Source organism: Rana temporaria, chromosome 2 (assembly GCF_905171775.1).
Source record: "Rana temporaria chromosome 2, aRanTem1.1, whole genome shotgun sequence".
Classification (NCBI taxonomy): Eukaryota; Metazoa; Chordata; class Amphibia; order Anura; family Ranidae; genus Rana; species Rana temporaria.
Genome location: NC_053490.1, coordinates 282,497,969 through 282,521,379, shown reverse-complemented (window position 1 = coordinate 282,521,379; position 23,411 = coordinate 282,497,969). Strand labels below are relative to the sequence as shown.

Genomic DNA, 23,411 nt, shown 5'->3' with positions numbered 1-23,411 from the left:
CGGTATGGAGGTGGGTATTAAAGCCCTGTATTGAAGTGGTTAAAGTAATGCAGTGCTGTATTGCAAAAAATGGCCTGGTCATGAAGGGTGGTGAATCTTTTAGAGGTCAAGTGGTAAAGCTAAATTAAACCTGCCCCCCCCCCAAATAAAAAATGGGCCCCCAGATGCCTTTAGCCTTAAAGTGGATGTAAACCCTCACATATGCCCAGTGAAGTGAAGTGCCTCAGATGATACACAGAGATGAAACAAATCTCCCTACATACGTTTTACATGTATATCTGCTGTCTTCCTATTTATATAGTCTTTAGAATACTTACATCGGGTAAGAATTTTCACTTCCCCATTCAGCAGTAGGAGTCTCATTCTGACATACTCTATGTAACAACTGATTGGAGGAAAGGCAACCCCCCCTTCACATTGGCTGAAGAAGGAAAATGCTTTCAGAGCTGTACTGTGACAAGGCAAGCTCTGTGCTAATCTTTTTATAGCAACCTCCCCGACACACATTCCAAGCTGCTTTTATCTCTTGTCTTGGAGAACTTGTCAGAAGTTATCATGCTGATAGCAGAGCTACAGAGCAGCACAAACACATGAGACTTAGTGCTTTAGAGAGAGATTAGGAAACACTACAGAAATATGTGCTGCTTAGGTCAAATTTTATGATAGAATGCATAGCATATTGAAACAGTACAGCAGACTTGACAGGCAAGCAATATCCCCCAGCCCTGCAGGGTCAGCGCTCTTTTCCCTCACATCCATCTTCTCCTGTTTTTTTTGGGGGTTCCAATGCTTTGGCCACTTGATTTGCCAGGCTGCAATGATTTCACTCCCACGCATTTGCACAGTAGTCACATCATCAATGCACAGAACCGTGCTATAACTGTACACTGAGTTGCGGATGCACAGATCAGTATTCACAAGCCCTGACAGCCATTTCCCACAACTCTCTGGGTTCCTAGACCCAGGGGAGATAAGTTTCTCAGTTCCCCTTCGCAGATCAGAGAAGACATACCTGAGGATTTAGAGGTTTCTTGGTATACCTGACCTTGGCTTGGTATCAAAAGAGCCCCTGGCATATTCAAGGCTTTGGATATCTTTTTATATCCTTTTACATCTTTGTAAAGTTTCATTACCTTGTTACGCAGGTCTTTTGACTGTTCTTTTCTACCTCAGCATGGCTCAGTTTCTAGCCTGCTTAGGGCATCCACGTGAGAGCTAACAAACTCATTGATTATTTATACACAGACACTAATTGTGATTTAAAAAGCCACAAATGTGGGAAATTAACCTTTAATTGCCATTTTAACCTGTGTATGCGACCTTCTGTGTCTGTACCAAGGCCACGCATTCCAGGGTATGTATACTTTTTATCAGGGCCATTTGGGTGATTTCTGTTATCATTATGATTTAAAAAGGATCCAAAAAACTATGTGATAATAAATGGCTTCATGTGATTGCTATCCTTAAATAAAAGACATTTTTTGGCATGATCAGTCATATTTTCAATATAAATGCCAACATTTCTCAATTTATGCTAGGGTATGCAAACTTTTGAGCTCAACTGTATGTGTGTGTGTATATATATATATATATATATATATATATATATATATATATATATATATATACACATTTGCATTGTATGCATGCTGTTTGCAATTCTGAACTTGTTTTTCCATATAGACCCATTTGCTTACTCTCACCTGACCCCCAGAGACGTGCCAGAGAAACTGTGCGACATAAATCTTTCATTCAGACAGTCCCTATATGCTTGTTTTCAACTGTGTGTTTGGCTGTTTGCCTGTAGTTCAGCTTTAAATAGAATATGCATATTTTTGCATTGATCACTTTAATAAAGTGTAAGGGCTCGTTTCCAGTGCCATTGCCCTCTGAGGAGCAATTCAAGCTGGATCACTAGAGAGTGTTTAACAGGTGGTGAGGAGGAGTTATGTAACTCCTAAAAGCCCACACCACTGGGCGGTTGTGGCATGGACCCATTGGCTTGAATGGATCGCATTCAGTGGGTGGTACTGCCCTCCAAACGTGATGGCACATATATTCCCCTGTATGGCTGCCTTTGCAGCTTAGAAGTAGAGGAAAAAACACAGCTCAACCACATGTTTTTGTGGTTGAGGTTTTGTGGTTTTGTGGCCCCCCCTCCTAAACCACACCAGGCCACATACCCTCAACATGGGGGGATGCTTTGGGGCTAGGGGGGGGGCTCTGATGGGGACAAGGGCCTCTTTGACACAACCCTGGGCTGTTGTTGTAGGGGTCTGTGAGCAGGGGGCTTATCGGAATTTGTAAGCCCCCTTTAACAAGTAGGCCTCCAGAACCCAGCCCCCCTATGTGAATGAGTATGGGTTACATTGTACCCCTACCCATTCACCAAAAAAAGTATCAAAAATAAATAAAAACACAGACACAGTTTTTGCCAATTCCTTTATTAAAAAAAAAAATAACAATGCCCCATGATGTAGATCCATTGTCAATAACAACGCCCATCAGGCCCAAAAAAAAAAGAAGCTCTGTCCGCTTCGAAGTCTAATCGCAGGCTCCACTATTTGACAGTTCTCAAATAGGTAAGGGGCAGGGCCACCCTGTGATGTCACCGACCCAGCATGCACCAGTCGGTGTGGGAGGTGTTCGACCCAACTCTGTCATTACTAAAGATAACAAGGTAATACATACAGTATATTGTTTTTATAACCACAAACAAGGCTTCCTTTTCGTGATATATTCTTACAACAATGATTTTTTTCCCCACAATTCTTAGACAATAAAGTGCAGCTGTCCAAGCACAATGCACTTTTTCTTTCTTTTAAAGCAGTGTTGGTTTAACCACTTAATGCTAAGTGATGTACCTTTGCGTCGCCCCAATTTTGAGTGGTATTTTTTAGCTAATGGCCGGCTTTCTTGTAAGCAGCGTGATGGGGCTCCCCCCCTACTGGCACCTTCCGCGGCCTTCTCAGGCTCTCCCGTCCCACTGAGAAACCTGAGAGTGCAGCCAATAGTTTCCGGCAGCTGACCATAGAGCTGATCAGGTGTTATTCCGGGTAAATCTAAAGTGGTAACCTGTAAAGGCTTTTAAAGCATCACCTAAATTGTACGTAGTTTGTCAACGTTGCACAGGCGTGCGCAATTTTAAAGTTGACATGTTTGGTATGGATGGCAGATCCTGACTTTACAGTCAGAATCCACCCAGATGCCTCGACCAGCAGCTGGCTCAGCCCTTTCAGCAAAATGCTGGCAGACTAAACCAGCGGCTCCTCACTGAATACAAAGAACTGAGCATCCAGTAGTCAGTTCTCAGTCTTATGCCTTGTACACACGACCGGTTTTCCCGACGGGAAAACTGTCATGTTTTCATTTAGTCGAGAAATCCAGCCTTGTGTATGCTCCCCAGCAGTTTTCCCGACAGAAAAATAAGTAGTTCTCTTTTTTCTCGTCGCAAATCGCTGCGTTTCCCCCCCCCCCCGCAGTTTTCCTATGGGGAAACACTGCTCTGGAGCATACACATGGACGCTTTTCCCAACCAAAGCTCTCAGGCAGTTTTCCTGTCGGGAAAACTGTCTGTGTGTACACAGGGAAAACTGACCGTGCCGGTTCTCATTTTTTTGACCGCCGAGAAACTCGATCATGTGTACAAGGCATTAGAAGCTTCGGGGGACAGATGCAGCATCGAAACCCATATTTCTCTTTTAATCACAGCCAACAATTATGGTATACTTGGAGGGGGGGGTCCTAGACGCAGGGCAGAAAGACTTGACGTGCTATGCCCTGTGTACAATGATGATGTTTTTTTTGGGCTTGTGTAGTGTGCCCAAAGTCTAAAACTGGTTAACTTAGTTTCAAGTGTGTTGTCGATTACCATGTTCACCGCCACCTGCCTACCAGTCTATGATTTGGAAAGATATCACCCACAAAGCTGCTGCCTGTCAAAATCCTTCCTCTGAGCTGGAACATTGAGTTTGAGTTCTCCACCATTGAATGGTAAGAGCACAATGGTCACAAATGCCCTGTACACACGATCAGTTCATCTGATGAAAACGGTCTGATGGATTTTTTCATCAGATGTCCGATGGAGCTGACTTTCATCGGTCGTGCCTACACACCATCGGGTAAAAAAACGATCGTGTCAGAACGCGGTGACGTAAAACACAACGATGTGCTGAGAAAAATGAAGTTCAATGCTTCCAAGCATGCGTTGACTTGATTCTGAGCATGCATGGATTTTTAACCGATGGACGTACCCACAGACGATCGTTTTTTTCTATTGGTTTTTTAACCATTAGATAATTTTAACAAGTTCCTAGTTTTTTGACTGATGGATAAAAAAACGATGGGGCCCACACACGATCAGTTCGTCTGATGAAAACGATCCGTTTTCATCAGACAAACTGATCGTGTGTACGCGGCAAAAGGCTTTCTTTCTAGTAGTTCAGAAGACCCTCTCTATGCTGCTCCTCCTCCACTGCCATCTATCAATCCTCTTGTTGGTTGAATGATGCCCAGAGTACGGGGGTGGCAGGCAAAGCTTCCTCATAATACAGATTATTTTGTCTATGTTTAGCTTGTGTAGTAGACATGTGTGATTCATTTTGTTATGAATCGAAATTCAGCCAAAATGTTCATTATTCAGAGATTTCAGATGTATCCCAATGTCTGAATCATAACAGTAATGAATTTTAATCTAAAATAAACAATAATGAAAAGCATTATCCAAATTCAAATGTGAAATGGAAACATATTGCAATAAATACAGTAAGATATAAAAGTGAAATAAGATGATGATTCCTACTAAGGTTGCTTTATAGAATAGACAAGATGTATAATAGAATTGAATATAAAAGAATAAAATATAACAGGATGAAATAGAATTGAATAAAACACAATAATACAAGAATAGAATAAAATAGAATGGACAGATCACAATAGAATACAATAGACTAAAACAAATTGGAATAGAAATGAATAGAATAGAACAGAATAAAATACAATAGAAAAAAAAAGAAAATAATAGAATATAAAGGAATAGAATAGAATAGAAAAAATAGAATAGAAAGACTATAGCTGTCCTTCGAAATTTGAATTTCGAATCAATTTAAAAATAATGAATATACAAAATGAATCAATTATAGAAAACAAATTCCAAAAATGAATCATTCTAACATAATGAATATGGCAAGACAAAATGATTAACTTAACAAATGAATCCAAAACTATAGACGAGAAAAGAAAAGAATAAACTAAAATAAAACAAAATAGAAAAGAAAAGAATACAACTGAACATAATAAAACTGAATAGAATAAAAAATAATAGAAAATAAACGAATATAATAAAATAAAATAAAATAAAATAGGATAGAATAAAAGAGAAAAGAATATAAAGTAAAATAATAGAATAGAAAATAATAGAAGAAAATAGAATATATCATAATTCAGAAATTTGAAAATAACGAATACATGAAATCCAAATATGTGAAACAAATTCTGAAAACAAATCTTTCTAACATAACGAATATGACAATACAAAATTATTAACTTAAAGGGTCACTAAAGGAAAACATTTTTTTTACTGAAATGACTGTTTACAGGGTATAGAGACATAAAAGTTAACTGATTCCTTTTAAAAATGATTAAAAATAGATTGAATTCAATCATATAATGTACCTGCAGTTTCACTTTCGTTTTTAAACTGGTTTCATGTTTCTGTGAAGTAAAGAGACCCACAGAACAAAAACAAACAAATCCAGGGCAGTGTTTTGTTTTTAAAATCAATCTGATTGGTTCTGAGGAGTTTTAGACACACAGCTTGGACCACAGTGAAAAGCTGCCATGAGATTTTTCATAAGGAGCCAGACAAGCAGGAAGTGTGGAGATCACAGCAGAATTACAGCAACTTCAAAGCGAAAACGAACAATGAGGACATGAAACCAGGACTGCACAGTAAGGTAAAGGAAGCTATTTAGCTAAAAAAATTAATTTCTTTAGTGATCCTTTAATGAACAATTCTGAAATGAAACAAAGTACATTTTTCCGCACATTCCTATTGTCTAGGGGTCTGCTGCCCTCTACTGTCTAAACTTGTAAATGCCTGGACTGATGATATATTATAGATGCAGGAATTAGAGAAAGAGAAAATCTGAGGTCTCATGTCCTGTTAATGGAAAAGCTGTTGTTAATTCCAGGACATAAGAGATTAATAGACAAGTGCTGCTATGTTTAATAGTTTACTATTGGTTGTTGCCCATAGCTTCTGTGTGTGTGTAAATACTGTTTATATACACAGTATAAAGACTGGTGAAAGAAGTGAATCTGTCTCCTTATTTGTTTTATTTTACATGGCCTCTACCAGACATTTAAGTCTGTGATTTGGTATGTAGTGGTCACCTTGCTGTCACTTTGATAAACCCTGTCCAGTGGCGTCGCTGGGTGGGGAACAGTGGGTACTGCCCCCACCCAGGTGACACTAGGCTCAGACTGGCACCGGTGCTGCAGCTCCCTCCTTCTCTTCCGGGATTTCCTTAGCTGAATGTGATGTGCATGGAGAGTGGGGGAGGAGGGAGTGAGGCAGAGAGAGACAGGGTGCTATGGTCCGACCGTCCCACATGACACAATCACATCTCTCACCGCCACCGCTTTCTCCTTGGCTCTGAGGTTTCAAGTACATCGTGCTACAGCATCTGCCCGGGGCTAAGGTACTGTATGTAATAACAGGAATATTGCAGGGGAGGGGGACATGGTGATTGGCATTGACAGGTAACATCTATGCTGCGAGGAGTGATTTTAGGGAGGAGTTAGGGTTAATTCTGCTTAGACCTGGACAATCAGTTGGAATATCGGAGCTCCGGGAGACACTCGAATTAACACATACACAGTAGAGTTGTTTAAATTAATTCTCCAATTTAACCTTCAGGAGGGGGGTGGGGGGTTAGAGGATATGTGCTGGGGGGGTTTTGATTTGGGTTAGAACCAGTGCTAGAAGTAGAAGGAGGGGGGGCAGATATGAAGTTTGACCCCCCCAGCACAATTCCTCTTCTTTCCTATAGCACACCCTAGCACATATCATCTAATCCCTCCCCCCCATTCAAAGATCCTATCCCAGCTCCATCCATTCCCCCTGATCCTATACCAGCCCCATCCTCCCCCCGGTTCAATCCTGGCTCCATCCACCCCCCGATCCCATCTAATCTAAGCTCCATCTATCCCCTTCGATCCCATCCCGGCTCCATCCACCCCTCTGATCCCATCCCGGCTCCATCCACCCCCATCCTGACTCTATCCATCCCCCGATCCCATCCCGACTCCATTCACCTCCCCAATCCCATCCTGGCTCCATTCACACCCTTAGATCCCATCCCGACTCCATCCACTGCCCCAATCCCGACTCCATCCACCACCTTGATCCCATCCTGGCTCCATTCATCCCACTGATCTCATTCTGGCTCTCGAGTCCCAGTGCCATACCATGGTTTCTGCTGGAGAGAATCTGCATTCCTAGCTGGTTGGAAGATCTCCCCATCACTGCTGATGTTCTCTTTAGGTCTCCAACACAAAGCTGCAACATACAGTATAACTATATATGCCATGGATTTTATGCACAATTTGACCAGGAATCTTCATGCACACTTTGCTGATAATACATTGGATGCATGTAATATTATTAATCTTTTATTATAAAGTTTGTATTGTTTCCAAACTGACATGCATATATACAGTATATACTTATGGTTAATGTTAAATGCTGGTTGCAGTAGTTCCACTGCTCCCAATTACTTGATTATATTACTAGTTATATTTCCCATCAGGTAACCCATTTGTTCACAGAGGCCCCGTCCTGGGTGGAGGCACTGCCAATTTTATTATCAAACCCTCTCTTCTACTTACCAAATGTTCTGGTTGGCTTATTAGATTTAGCACAATTTCCTGTTTGGGGAGGAAGGGGTGATTTCTCATAACCCCCCCAAAACAGTGCTACACAACATAAAAGATGGTGATGGTTTATCTGTTAAGGAAGACATTTTCACATTTTATATGTCCCATTACCTGTGTGCACAAATAGTGGAAAATTCAGGTGTGCGTTATGCCCGTACATACATGTTCTCCCATTTAGTAATGACTTTGTCACTGTGGGAACTTTGCAAAAACGACAAACTTTTCTTCTTTAACCACATTTAATGATGTCCGCAGGGATTAGCATAAGTGATGTGCAGTAACATGTTATCCTTAAAATTAAAGAGCAAGTTCCCACCCAGTTTGGAAACTCTGAGGCCTCGTACACACGACCGAACATGTCTGCTGAAACTGGTCCGCGGACCAGTTTCCGCAGACATGTTCGGTCGTGTGTAGGGCCGACCGGACAATTTTCCGGCCTAGCGGACAGGTTTCCAGCGGACAAAAGTTTCTTAGCATGCTAAGAAACTTGTCCCCTGGAAGCCTGTCCGTCGGACATGTCCGATGGTCAGTACGTGGAAGCATTGAACTTCCGTGTTTGCGGACGTGGCGGCGTCAACGTCACCGCCACGTCACCGCGATGTCTGTCTGCGGGGATTTTGGTTTGATGGTGTGTACAACCATCAGACCAAAATCTCCGAGCGGACATGTCTGATGAAAACGGTCCGCGGACCGTTTTCATCGGACATGTTCGCTCGTCTGTACAAGGCCTGAAGCATTTTTTAATCTCATGTTTTAGCATAGAATTTTGAGTGATTTATAGATACTTTGCTACCTGTTTCCTAATTATTTGCATATCTTGTGTATTTTGTGTTCCTCCTGATGGTATCACACGCTACAGGATCTATGGACAAATGTTATGGTGTCCGGACACAATTTTCCTAAATATGTCATGTGATCCTGAAACTGTCAATTCAATGTCATTTTGTGGTATTTACTGTAAAACTACCGCACAAAAGCTTAGTAAAGTCAGTAAACTCAATTCACAGATGAACAAAATTAAATAAATGCATGCGGTAATTAGGTAGTAGTCTAGGCATGTGGAAGTGGGCGGGGCATGGAAATGTTTAAAAAAGGGTGCCAATTCACAATTTAATGAGGATTTGGCTAGTCTACACTCACATTTGGCAGCTGGACATTGCATTGCTCTCTCCTACATCCTTAATAGGAGCTTTTTAAGGCTAATTTATTGAAGTTTTTTTTGCCATTCTTAGAAGGGGCGAAATGAAGAAGGGTGGTTGTCATGCGTCCACGTTTCTTTAAGCAGCACACCTTGCTAGATGATTTCCCTAAATCAAAAGTGCTCACTAAATTTCATCAGTCAAATAAGCTCATTATTCTGCTGTTTAGGGATTTGTGCTATTTTCTGGAGCCTGAAGAATTTAAATGTCATAATCTTTTCTTCTGTTTGCCGGTCTTATAGCTGCACCAGCTTTAATGTTATACATTTTTAGGGTGTGCCCCCCAAGTCCATCTTTGCTTTTCTGGAGCTTACCACACTGCACAGTCACTCCATACCACCCATAACCAAGTTGCTGTCTGTCCTGCACTTTTTTGGCAAGGCCACCTATCAGTTGGTAGCTGGAAAGGTGATCGTATTATCACAACAATCTTATTCACGTTTGCTTGCGAAGGCCCTGCAGGATTTCAGACAAATTTCCCCCAAATATATGAACATACCTAACACGTCAGGCGTGGGATCAGATTAAGAATGATTTTTAGCTGGAATCCCCAATGGCATGGGTGTCATGTCTACTCATGTGCTTTTGTTTTGCGCCCCTCTGATAAAGGGCACATCTACCATAATAGTGTAGCGCTACCCCCGAAGGAGCCGCTGGTTGATTTGGGATCTACTCTCTTTTGGCTCAGCTCACCCCTATTAACTAGCTCGAACCCTCCCTTGACACATCAGAAGCCTGGTGGTTGAGATATTGTGACCTCTGTTGGGCTGGGGTCACAATAGCAGTAACAGTATAACAATAGAATTACCTGCTGTTAAGGACGGTTCCTCCAGGCAAGAAAATACACTCTACACAGTGAATATATGTTTAAATGAAAAGGGTAAGTTTACTTCTTGAAATTTAAGGGAACAAGCATAGGTTTTGATTATGAACACAATGGTAAGCAATGACTCACTATGATTCACAAGGGCCCTTGCAGGAATCAGTAATTTATGACAGTACCAGTAATTTATGACAGGAAACTTAACTAGGGATGGTATGACTCATTTAAACTAGGGTAGACAGTCTATGCTCGCGAGCGCCCTCTAGTGGGCAGTCCTACAGAACAGTTAATGATCACGATGTGGCCGGTTGGTGCACATAAAAAATTGTAATCCAAGGCGGCAGTTGATGAGGGAACTTAAACAACCAGATGTCTGGAACAGCGAACGTCTGTGAGCCGACTGTCGTCAGTGTCAGTCACTTCCACGAACACTCCAACAGTTAACTTGGCCTCTAAGTTTCGGGTTGAGGCCGAGAACGGGTCTCCGGCCTGTGAGGTGGCCCTAGGTGTCTGTGTAAACAGAGAGTCAGAAGTTGAGCTAGTGCTCTCTCACCCGACAGGCCGATCCGCCTGAATTCTCCTCAGGAGGCGCGCTGGTGAATCACCGCTTCACAGTACAGAGATCCCGGAAGAGGGTGCTCCACTGGTTCGACTGACAGCTGGATTTCCTCTACGATCTCCGGGTACACGGGCTGGAGGCTGGAGTCTTGCTTTCTTCCAAACAACTGGTCTCTCAGTAGATTTGGGCCTAGGCTTCTGGCCTAACCGTACGGCTGTGCTCTGTCAGCAGCTCCGCAGAGGAGAGAAGTGCAGGTCCCAAGAGACTGAAATCAGCCGCGCCCTTTCTTTAAGTAACCTTCCCCATAAGTCTGTGCGGAGGTGTCATGTGTTCAAACCGCAGGGCATTGTGGGAAGTGTAGTTTGTTCTCCTAAGAGTCAATGGAGTCCATATCTCCTGCTACTTTCAATCCCACAATGCATAACTCCTTAAAGGTAACTTGCATATTTACAATGGTGTGGATAAAGTTCCAGCGGGGATAGCCTGTTGTAAGGTTCTGACAGGATGACCCCGCTACAATAGGAAGGGATACCACTCCCTGATCATCTGGACTGTTTGTGATGCAAATATGTTCATAAGAAATATGGTCACCGGCCCAGGATCTGTCAGTGATGCATCAACTCTAATGCCGCAGATACACAAGCAGAATTTCCGACAAGAAAACCATGGATTTTTTTCCGACGGAATGTTGGCTCAAACTTGTGTTGCATACACACGGTCACACAAATGTTGTCAGAAATTCTCAACGTCAAGAACGCGGTCACATACGACACTACGACGAGCCGAGAAAAAATAAGTTCAATGATTCCAAGCATGCGTAGGATTTTTGTGCGTCGGAATTGCATACAGCTCTCAAATACATTTTTGCTGTCGGAAATTCCAACAGAAAATGTCCGATGTGGCCTTCACATGGTCAGAATTTCCGACCAAAAGCTCACATCGAACTTTTCTTGTCGGAAATTCCAACTGTGTGTATGCGGCATTATTCTGTAAATCCTATCATGGTGTTTCGAGATATCTTAGTGAAAATCAACGCCACACAAAAGCATTCTTGTATGTTTGCTTACCAAAAACCTTTTTTTAAATAAATAAATAGAAACAAAACCAATATGTTGTCCAGCTATATTATTATTAGGTCAAGCAACCAGTGTTAGACCAGGACTATGCTAATCCACAGTATTTACAAGTCTAGAGGCATATGCCAAAGGAATTTAAGTGTCACATTCCATTTTAACCACTTGCTGACCAGCCACTGTCATTATACGGCGGCAGGTTGGCACGTTCCTATGAACCATCATAGCTGAACATCGGTTCCTTTAAGTGGGCATAGCAGGCACTCGCTGCACTGTGGGGGTGCCAATGCGCGTGGTGGGCAGTCGCATGCACGAGAGCCAGAGCAGAGACGTGTGTGTAAACATACAAATGCCTGTTCTGTGAGTAGTGGAGATGCAGATCTACTAGCTAGGAACAACGATCTGTCATCTCCTCTAGTCAGACCCATCCCCCTACAGTTAGAACACACACGATCGGCCCTTAGTGTTAACCCCTTCCTTGCCAGTGACATTTTCACAGTAATAGGTGTATTTTATAGCACTGATCGCTGTATAATTGTCAGTGGTCCCATAAATGTGTCAAAAGTGTCCGATCTGTCCGTCATAATGTCACAGTCCCGATAACAATCGCTGATTACCCCCATTGCTCATTACTAGTAAAAAAAAAAAAAAAATATGCCATAAATCTTTCCTCTATTTTGTAGACACTATACCTTTTGCGCAAACCAATTAATATACGCGTATTGCGATTTTTATTACCAAAAATATGTAGAAGAATACATATAAGCCTAAAATGAGGAAAAAAATTGCTTTTTTTAAAAGAAAATTGAAGATATTTTTTATAGCAAAAGGCATAGTTTTTTTTTCCAAAATTTTCGCTATTTTTATGTTTATAGCGCAAAAAAAAGCCGCAGAGGTGATAAAATAACACCAAAAGAAAGCTCTATTTGTGGGAAAAGAATGACATCAATTTTGTTTGGGTACAGCGTTGCATGACGGTGCAATTGTCAGTTAAAGAGACACAGTGTCATATCGCAAAAAATGGCCTGGTCATTGAGCAGCCAAATATTCCGGGGCTGAAGTGGTTATTACACACCGCTAAACATTTTGTGATCTTATTGATGAGGAGATGTTTTGTCTCAAAGAACTATCCTCATCATTGTCTAGAATGACAATGGTGGAGATGTACTAAAACTGGAGCACACACAGTCTGGTGGAACTGGGCCTAGTAACCAATCAGCTACTATGTGTTATGTTCCAAGTTTCATAGAACACACTGAATTTTTAAGCTGATTGGTTAGTATGACCAGCTGCACCGGATTCTCTGGGTTCCAGTTTTAGTAAATAGCACCCAATGCCTACTCTCCATATTCAAAACAGAAGACATGTGCCAAGATATAGCAATTACTTTGCCAAATAGATAGTCCAAAATGACTTGAAAGTGTAATTAAGGGCACAACGGGTATGGTTTTCATTTTGGATACAGTATTGGAGTGTTAGAACCCCTGTCAGTCTGTTTTCGCAATCTGCGTCCCATTGGTGAGATTCACCCTTTATTATTGTTTGGATGACAAGACAAAATGTGAATTTTTCTAGTCCTTTCACTCTCTGATAAGGACAAACAGTACAAATAGAGAGAGTGAATCTCCCTAACAGGGCACATGCAGCAAAAAAAAAAAAAAGACAGATGTTCTAACCCCTCTTTGCTGTATATAAATATATTTAAAAAAAAACTTTTTTCATACTCCAACACCTGAACAGAAGCAGGTAATCCACCACCAGTTTTTTGCCTAGAGGGAAATTAGATAAGCAATCAAGAAAACAAGTTAGACATCTAAGATATGCATTAACTTGAGAGGAATTTGAGATATTTGTACCGGTAGTCATGCTTTCTAAAGTCAGTAAACACAATCGAACTAAGTTCGCTTCCTGGCCAAGGCCATGTTTTTCTTGATGTTGCCCTTAATATCTTGATCCCTTTTTTTCACATGCTCTTTACTTGTAATTGTGTGCCACTGTTTTCTTTTCCAAGCTTGATCACTCTTTAGTATGTGGGGACCCAGAAGCTTGTCGTACACAGGAGTCAAATTCTCAAATATCGCCACATTCTCTGCATATGTGAACTTCAGATTTCGTTGTGGACCATTTGATCGTTTCCTCTGCTTGTCACTGGAACTTTGCTGATGTGTGGTTTTCGTGGCTCTTGATAGAGCTGTCCTTATGCAACCGTCACTGGCTGTTATCACTTGAGTGTTCCTCAACACAGAGCATGTAAGTTTGGTCTGATTCAGAGTAAAATGGTGTTTTATTCTCTCTTGAGTAGTGGTCCTTTGTGACTCTTCTTCTTTGTCACTAGCCAAGATGGTGTAATCTTGCAAAAGACAGATCTGCTGAGAGATTTACATGACATTCGCTGCTAGCATACCTCCTAACAATCCCGAAATTGGTGGGACTTTCCCACATTTATACCTCTGTCCAGGGATGGACTGGCCATTGGGACTACAGGGAGTTTCCCGGTGGGCCGATGGGTCAGTGGGCCGACTTCAGTGACAGCGGACCGCCGCCCCTCTCCGCTCCTCTGTCTCTCCCTTCCCGTAGCGCTCACCTCCTCTCCCTCCCCGCAGTGCTGACCTGGGGGGAACAGAGAAGCAGGGGGAGGACCAGGGGGGACGACAGAGGAGCATGGGGGAGGGGACAGACAGCTGACTCAACAGCTACTGTATGGCCTGAGAGTTTCTCACTTCTGCCTAATCTTGTGCCATAAGGGGGGGCACCGAACTGATTCTTTGCCCCGGGTGAAATAATGTCTAGCTTCCCCACTGGTACTGCCTATAAGAGTACCAGTATCAGCCATTCTACTCTATTAGAGTAGAATGGTTAGTGGCTAGTGAAGGGTGAGAGGGGGCTTGGGTGGCCGGGAGGGGGGTGCGGGAGTTGTCCGGCCGCCATGGGAGAGACCTGTCAAAGTGGGCCAGTCTGGATGAAGTCCAGGGCCAACTTTTTGTCCCAGTCCAGCCCTGCCTCTGTCCCGCTGTACAAGGACTTTGTCCCGCATTACTCCATCAGTTGAATAACTTACTTCAGAACCCTGCACACTGTACGTAACTCATTCCAGAACCCTGCATTCTGGACGTAACTCACTCCAGAAACCTGCACGCTGTGCCTAGCACTCTCCTGCACTCTGTACATAATTCACTACAAAACCTTGCACCCTGTGCATAACATACTCCAGAGCCCTGCACTTTGTACATAGCACACTCCAGAACCCACCTTCCTGTACATAACGCACTCCAGAACCCTGCACTCCATGCATAACGCACTTCAGAACCCCACACTCTCTATCGCTCTCACTCTCTAGCTCCTAAACTCTTTACCTATTAAGCCCCTCCCACTGTTAAGAGCTTGACCACACCCACTTTTGCTGTGGTACATATAGCACGCTGCCAGTCACTTCCTACCTTAAAGGGGTTGTGAAGGTTTGTTTTTTATTTTCTAAATAGGTTTCTTTAAGCTAGTGCATTGTTGGTTCACTTACCTTTTCCTTCAATTTCCCTTCTAAATGTTTTTTTTTCTTTGTCTGAATTTCTTACTTCCTGTTCCTTCTCAGTAGGCTGTTCAGTAAGCTGTTCTGACTGACTTTCCACCGCTCGGATAATGGTCGAAAGCTTACTGAGGAGAAACAGGAAGTGAGAAATTCAGACAAAGAAAAACACATTTAGAAGGGAAATCGAAAGGAAAAGTGAACCAACAATGCACTAGCTTAACCACTTAAGGACCGCCTAACGACGATATACGTCGGCAGAATGGCACCACTGGGCACAATCACGTACCTGTACGTGATTGTATAAAGCCCAGCGGTGGGTCGCGGGCGCGCGCCCATAAACACGGCTTCCCCGTTCTTCACTGTGGCGTTGTCATCGATTGTGTGTTCCCTAATATAGGGATGCACAATCAATGATGTCAGACCTACAGCCACACCCCCCTACAGTTGTAAACACACTTGAGGGAACACATAACCTTCCAGCATCACTTAGTTTGTGGTGTCTGGTCTTTGCACACGGACTTATTTATTTGAATCACATTTTTTGTATCTATTATGGATCATGTCACTACAAGCATTGTGTTCCGACACGTCTAGCGCCACACCAATTACCTATATTTCCATTTATTTTGAGTGCTGGCTGCTTCTTGTGGTTTAGCGCAGTTTTTCCCCCCTCTTCCAAGATTTGTATTCAGTTATGGGTATCATATGCAGAAAATTAAAGCCATTGTTAATGCAACTCCTGCAACAGAAAATTGGGGAAAATGTTAATCTTATGGCAATGGGTTTAGTTACAAGTTATTGCATTACACTGGTCTCAGTCCCATATCCGCATATCTCATCCAAACTATCCACAGATTTTGTTAAACTCATCACGGACCAGTATCATTTTTTCAATTTAAGTCTTGTCGCAATCTTACCTTTTTTTTTATTACACCAGCCTGTAACCCTGAAAAAAAAAAAAAAGTTACACCACAGAAAAGAGCAAATATAAGCTGAGCCCAAACACCAAGTCAACCATTTGTTTTCTACACTGGAACCCTTGCAGGCCAAATGTTTTTGCAATGTTTGCAGACTAGCTATATGCAAGTTTGCTCTAACAAATTAAAGCAATCAAAAATAGGGAAACATTCTACTTGCATCATTTTAAAGGTATAAAGGCGAGGTGAAATCATTTGTAATAAGTGCTAAACTGCAATTCAGAGGAAAATTTCTCATCAGTTATCGCATCTGACGGCACTTCCTATTCCGGAGTCTCATCATGTTACAATATTAGCACAAAGAAACTTCCAATATAAGACTTGATACAGATGTTTTACAACTTACTACAGTTTAGTTACTGAGGGACACTTCATTCTGTATATAAAAAAAAAACACACCATTTAGAGATTTTATTAAATCAATGTTCGGGTGAATAAATACAGAAGTGATGCATTCAGAAAACTGCTTCTCAACAGGAGAGTTCTGCCGGTAATTCCAGCTATATTAGATTGTTTTCATCATGAATATCACCAATCCAGCAGTAAAGGTTGAGTAGGTGGGAATTAAGACACAGCCTGAGGGTTACCTCTACCACACATCAGCTGTAGAACAAGATTAGCAGGAGATGCATACTGAACAGAACTTAAGCTGGTGGCATAGCAATTGGCTGCCTTTAAACCAAACGCTCCCAGCTATTAAAGTTTAATAACTTTTTTTGCATAGTGCAAGGCTCTATTTACATGTGTATGATAGGACTTCAAAAGTTGTGCCGACTTTGGATGGGTGCAACTTCTGAGGGTTATCATTGAAGTCTATTGCCCCTCAACTTGAGCCAAGAAAGTCAGACCAAAGTAGTGCATGAACTACTTTGAAGTTACACATATATGAATGGTATCATTCAAAAACATGGAGAACTACTTGTCGTGCAACTTGACATCAAAGTTGCACAAGTATGAATGGAGCCTAGGGGGGAGTGTTATACACCACACACAAGCCAACATAACAGTCTTTAACTGTACTTTTTTTGCCATTTGATGCAACTAGCAGGAAAAGGGGAGAAGCAACTGGCAGGGAGTAAACACAAGTCACTCAAGACCTAGCATTTCTGTACACTATCTCTAATGGTCTCATTTCACCAGTTACCACCAACACAAGTGTGGTTCTTATGCAGATTATCTGTTTATTTTGTACACATTCCTCATGTTTTTTTTTTTTTTTTTTATACACTTCAGACTCCGACCTCATAGAGTATGCGTATATACGCTCATGTTCTGTTTGCCAGCCCTTAGCGTCTCTAATTTTGGTTTCGCATCATTAGTGTAACTCTTTACCATTTATTTGCTTTATTTGTTTATTTATTTATATATTTTTTTTTTTTTTTTTTCAATAGTTATATTATTATTATTATTTTTTTTTTTTTTTTCCTTTTCTTTTTTTCTTTTTCTTTTTTTTTTTTCCTCCTTTTTTTTTAATAATATGAAATTTGAGAGTTACATTTATATCCTCTTCCCCCCCCTCCCCCCCCCTTCCCTATCCCCTCCCTTCATCCCCCTATCTCACCATAATTAATCTCGAGTTAATCTCTGATGCCACCGAGGTTTCCCTCTTCTTTTTTTTTTTTTTTTTTTTTTTTTTTGAGGTGTTATCTTAGCTCTCCTCCCTTAATTTTTCAGCATAGCTCCAAGAATTCTTAAAAATCCGCCAGTTATCCCATTTCTTATCTTGTGCTATGTTATTGCCTTCCAATCCCTCTCTCAGTTCTTCCATTCTATATGTTTCTTCCACTGAGTCAATCCATTCCCACATAGAGGGGCAGTCCACCTCCTGCCATTTTCTTGGTATTAGCCTCTTGGCTGCATTCAGTAGGTGTGGCTCCAAGCTTTTTCTGTATTTTTTAATTCCTTCCTCTCCCCCGTGGAACAATACCACCCAGGGGTCCATCTTGATTTTCACCTTTGTGATTTCTTCTATGCACCCCAGGATTTTTTCCCAGTATTCCACAACTTTTGGGCACTTCCACCATAGGTGGGCCATGTTTCCCGGTTGTCCACATCCCCTCCAACAGTCTCCCGTTTGTCCATCTCTAAATTTAGATAGTTTGTCTGGTGTCATATACCACCCAGTGATGCATTTATAACTCATCTCCGCGGTACGACTGTCTACCGCCGAGGAGTGTACCAGAGTCAACATTTTATCTATTGTGACCCTATCTCTTTGTGACCCAAGTTCCCTCTCCCATTTTTCAACGAATGGAGGAATCATTCGCCCGTCTACTTTCAGCAAGATCTTGTATAGTTTTGATATAGATCCCTTAACCCTCTCCGTTGTACATATTTTTTCTAGTTCGGTCAGTTGTTCCCCTGACCTTATTGGGTGTGGCAGGGTGTGAATAAAATGGTCTAGCTGCTGATACCTCCACTCGTTAATTTCTATATCATTTTTTCTCTTTTTTAATTCTTGTAGTGACATTAAGTGCCCATCTTTAATTACATCTCTTAATTGGATATTATCCTTTTTTATCCAATTTCCTCCAATCTGTGTTTTACCCGGTGCAAAATAATCATTATTTTTTAATGCTAATAAGGGTGAGTTATATTCCTTTTCTAATTTTTTATATAATGTGTCCCAAATTTTTAGTGCGTTTTTTGTTATCTCATGTGTATTCTTATCAAGTGCCCTAAATTGGGGCGGGTTCCAAATGATCTTGTCCAACCTTGTTTTTGACAATTCGTTTTCAATTTTGACCCACCTTTTTTCTTTACTGGCTCTGGCCCACTCCACCACCCTCGCCATCATCACTGCGTCGTAATAAGTTTTAATATCTGGTACCGCTAGTCCCCCTTTTTTTTTGGGTTGTCTTAGGGTCTGGAGAGAAATTCTATGTTTCCTGTCTTTCCAAATAAAATTCATAATCTGTTTCTTTAAAGCTGAGAGAAGTATTCCAGGCAAACTTATAGGTACCATCTGAAACCTGTAAGTAATTTTTGGAAGTATAACCATTTTACAATAGTTAATTCGTCCTATCCAAGATAATGGTCTATTTTTCACCTTCCCTATTTCTTTCTTAATTTCATTTAACAGGGGGATAAAGTTTATCTCGTACATTTTTTTATTTGATTTTGCTAAATAAATACCCAGATACTTAAGTTCTTTTACCCACGAAAATCGGTGCTTCATTCTGAGGTCCTTCTCTTCCCGCCGGTTTATATTTATGTTCAGGATTTCGGTTTTGGCTTCGTTGATTTTAAAATTTGATATTTCTCCATACTGCGTACATAAGTCTAGTAGCTTTGGGATTGAAATTTTGGGGTTTGTCAGATAGAAGAGGACGTCATCTGCGAACGCAGAGAGTTTGTATTCTTCCTCTCCTATTTGGACTCCTACGATATCGGGGCAGTTACGCACCCTGGCCAACAGAGGTTCTAAGGAGAGCACGAACAGAAGTGGCGATAGGGGACACCCCTGCCTTGTTCCATTTTTCATTTTTAATGCTTGGGAGAGACTGCCATTTATTCTTATTTTTGCCCAAGGTTCCTGATATAGCGTCGCAATCCATCCCCTCATCCTTTGGCCGAATCCCATTTCCTCCAGGGTGCGTAACATGAGTCCCCAGTCTACTCTGTCAAATGCCTTTTCTGCATCTATAGACAAGAGTAGACCTGGGGACCCTGTCGCTTTCATTTTCTGGATTGTCAGTAATGCTCTCACGCCATTATCCCTCCCCTCTCTTCCTTGGATAAAGCCTGTCTGATCTGGGTGTATCAGGTTTGTCATTTCCCGTTTGACTCTCTCGGCCAGGACCTTTGCAAACAATTTAATATCGTTGTTCAACAAGGATATTGGTCGATACCCTGCGCAGTCCCTCCTGTCCTTCCCCTCTTTATGGATAACCGTAATGGTTGCCTCTGAGGCCTCTCTACTTAGGTTAAAATCTTTACCCAGTCCATTAAAATATTGACATAATTTTGGAATAAGAATCTTCTTACATTTTTTGTAATATAAAATGGTAAAGCCATCGGGGCCAGGGCTTTTACCTGAGGCTGAGCCTGCAAGTGCCAGCTCAATCTCCTTTTCCGTTATTGGCCTATCCATTATAGATGCATCACTTTCACTTATTTTTGATAGCCCTGCTTCCTTCAGGAATTTTGTAATTTTGTTTATTTTTTCCCCCGTCTGTCCGTCCTTTTGTTCCACCGCGTACAGTTTTTCGTAATATACTCTGAAGGTTTCTGCTATATCTTTTGTTGTATGCATCTCCTCTCCCTTGCCATTTTTGATTTTATCTATGTAATTTTTTGATTTCTTTTTCTGCACCATCCGTGCTAAGTGTTTATTTGTTTTATTCCCCCACAAGTATCTTTCCCTAGCTATTAAATTGAAGTCTCTTCTAGTTTCTTGGTCTAATAGTTATTTTAGTTCGTTGCGTTTATTAACCAAGTCCATATACACTTCTCGTTGCTTTGCCATTTTCTTATGTTTTTGTTCAAGCACGCAGATCTCTTCTATCAAATTTTCTTTTTTACGACTTTTTTCTTTCTTTTTCCTTGCCCCCTCTGAGATCAGGACCCCTCTTATCACAACTTTGTGTGCATCCCACACAGTTGCTACTGAAACTTCCTCTGATTCGTTTAGCCTGAAATACTCCTCCAGCTCCTTTTGGACCCTTGTTAGACTAGTCTCATCTACCAACAGATGTTCATTCAATCTCCAATTTTGGGATAGCCCCTGATTTCCTGGGATCTCTATTGAGATGCTAACTGGGGCGTGGTCAGATATCGTCATGGTCTCTATTTTCGTCTCGACCACTATTTCTAACGTTCTATGATCTACCAATATGTGGTCGATCCTTGAATAGGTTCTAAGCACCGGGGAATAGAATGTGTAGTCACGTTGATCTGGGTTAAAGACCCTCCACACATCTATCAGTTGACTCCTGTATAGAGTGTCTTTTAACTTTCTTAACTGAGCACTCTGTGCACCCGGTGTCTGTGATGTCTTATCTATTTTTGGGTTCATACATACATTGAAGTCACCTCCCATGATTATTCTCCCCCTCCCAAAATCTGTTAGCTTCCCTAATATTCCCAGGAGAAATTTTATTGGTAGAGAATTTGGGGCGTATATGTTGACTATGGTACACTCCATTTCTTCCAGTTTTCCCCTTAAGAAGAGGAATCTCCCCTCAGGGTCAGTCAGTCTCTCCGTTAATACGAACCGTGTCCTTTTTGAGATACCAATTGCAATTCCTCTAGCTCTTTTGGAGATGGTATCTCCATAGTACCAGGTCGGGAAGTCTAGGGAGTATAGTCTAACATTTGATCCTAAAGTAATGTGGGTTTCCTGTAACAAGGCGATATCTACTTTATATCTTTTCAGTTCCTTAAGGACTTTGTGTCTCTTAATTGGGCTGTTAAGACCTTTCACATTGTACGATAAACATTTAATTGGTGGCATCTTTGATTTTTCTCTTTCTTTCTTTTCTGATTATTCTGGTGAGATAGTCCCCGTCTCCTCCCCTCCCCCCCCCCCATTCACCTCCCCCCCTCCCCCCCAACCTCCCCTTTAGGCCAATTAATGACCTCTGGACCATCCTCTATGTCTGGCCCAGTTCCCTCTAGGTGGGGTCCTGGGATTGCCCCCCCCCGATCTGATCGTAAGACGGGGGGGTGGGATGAATATATCTCCTACCACCGCTAATCTCAATAGAAGGAGAAAAAAAAGAAAAAAAACATGAAACAAAGCAAAATTGGGGAATAAGCTATTATAGTTTAACTCATCATTTTCCTCCCTTATCCTTTACTCCTCTATCCCCATCCTGGTAGATCAGGTAACTGAATATCTAGCTTTTTACAGAACTCTTCCAGGTCCTCCGGAAATCTCAGTGTTGCTGATCTTCCATCTTTTGTGCCGACCAGACATGCCGGAAAACCCCAGGTATATTTGATGTTTAAATCTATCATCCGCTTTAAGAGTGGTTTTAACAGTCGTCTCCTTGCCAGGGTCTCAAGTGATAAGTCAGAGAATATCTGTAACTCTATCCCTTCGAAGACTATCGGGGATTGTCCTCTTAGTTTCTTCCACACTATTTCTTTGTCCTCATAGAGTCGGAATCTAATTATAACGTCTCTTGTTCGCTCCGAACTCGCTCTCTGTGGGTTCCCAACTCTATGGACCCTTTCGATCCTTATCGGGTCCTCTATCGGTTTTTCCAGCAGTGGGTTAAATATCTTCTGCATTATTTGCCTGAGGTCTTCTCCCCTCTCTTCTGGGATTGACCTTATCCTCAGGTTTTGTCTCCGACTTCTGTTTTCCTGATCTTCTATCTTATATAGGATAAGTCTCTGTTGTAGTTGTGTTTGACCTATTTGGTCCTTTAGTGTTTTTACTTCTTGTTCCTGCTTCTCTGTTCGATCTTCGATTGTTTCTATTCTACCGAGCAGGTGACCCAGGTCTGTTCGCAAGTTCTGTATTTCACCTTTAATTCCACTCTTGATCGCTATTTCCAATTTTTGCAACATCTCTGCCAATACTCCTTTTGATACGGTCTGCGAATCTGTATGTTGTTCCTCAGTCCTACTACTTTCAGGTCCCTGCTCTATAGTTCCTTCATCTCTTAACTCCATAGATGTCTCACTTATGTTTCCCCCGTGGGGTTTTCCAGTATCCAGCTTCTTGTCTTTGTTTGCTTGTTGTTGCTTTGTTGTTCCCTGGGTACCCTGAGTTCGTGGGCTTTCCCCTTTAGTCATAAATGGTCTAATTGAGCTAGTTGTAGTTGTATTACTTGGGGTTGTCGCGTGTCCCCCCTTTGTGGACCTGCTTGTCATTCTGCTCATGTTATTGTCCCTTCTTCTGATTCTCTTCCCCAGGTTGACCTTCTTCTGTCTCCTCTGCCGTTACCGTTGCCACAGTAGTTACCTGACTCCCCCTCTCTGGGTTTTGCCCCAGTTGTCCCCTCCTTCCGTGATATTGGGCTATCTGAAGTAGGGTACTCTTCCCTTCCCCCCCTTTCTTCCTTCCCCTAGTTTGAACACGGTGGGTACGTTTTTCTTTCCCCTTTTTTTTTTTCTCCTATAATTGTATAGAACAGGGGAAGCTCAATTTAGATTTCCTTCCATCCGGGATAGAGATGGAGGGAAAAAAAAAAAGGGAGTATATATAAAAGAAAGGAGATAATCCCAGAAGAGAGGGGAAACCACAGAAAGAGGAAAAGAAAAAAAATACACCCGTGGGGAATGTATGCTATCGCTAGCTAACCCCTTCAGGCGCACGATAAATTAAATTAAAATTCTTTTCCGTTCCCTGTTACACGGTATTTTCT

General features: G+C 41.8%; 1 long non-coding RNA gene and 3 other non-coding genes across 4 annotated transcripts; all 4 read right to left on the bottom strand.

Moving 5' to 3' along the window:
• Positions 1-15,670: 15,670 nt before the first annotated feature.
• LOC120928602 lies at positions 15,671-16,131 on the bottom strand. The gene is made up of 2 exons (XR_005747249.1): positions 16,033-16,131; positions 15,671-15,854 (listed from the first exon to the last, which is right to left on the bottom strand). It is a non-coding gene; the product is annotated as an uncharacterized LOC120928602 (long non-coding RNA).
• LOC120929817 lies at positions 15,922-15,996 on the bottom strand. The gene has a single exon (XR_005747514.1). It is a non-coding gene; the product is annotated as a small nucleolar RNA SNORD99 (small nucleolar RNA).
• Positions 16,132-16,309: 178 nt separating the features above from the next.
• On the bottom strand, positions 16,310-16,379 carry LOC120929775. The gene has a single exon (XR_005747475.1). It is a non-coding gene; the product is annotated as a small nucleolar RNA SNORD49 (small nucleolar RNA).
• Positions 16,380-16,545: 166 nt separating this feature from the next.
• On the bottom strand, positions 16,546-16,617 carry LOC120929814. The gene has a single exon (XR_005747511.1). It is a non-coding gene; the product is annotated as a small nucleolar RNA SNORD65 (small nucleolar RNA).
• Between the last annotated feature and the right edge of the window lie 6,794 nt (positions 16,618-23,411).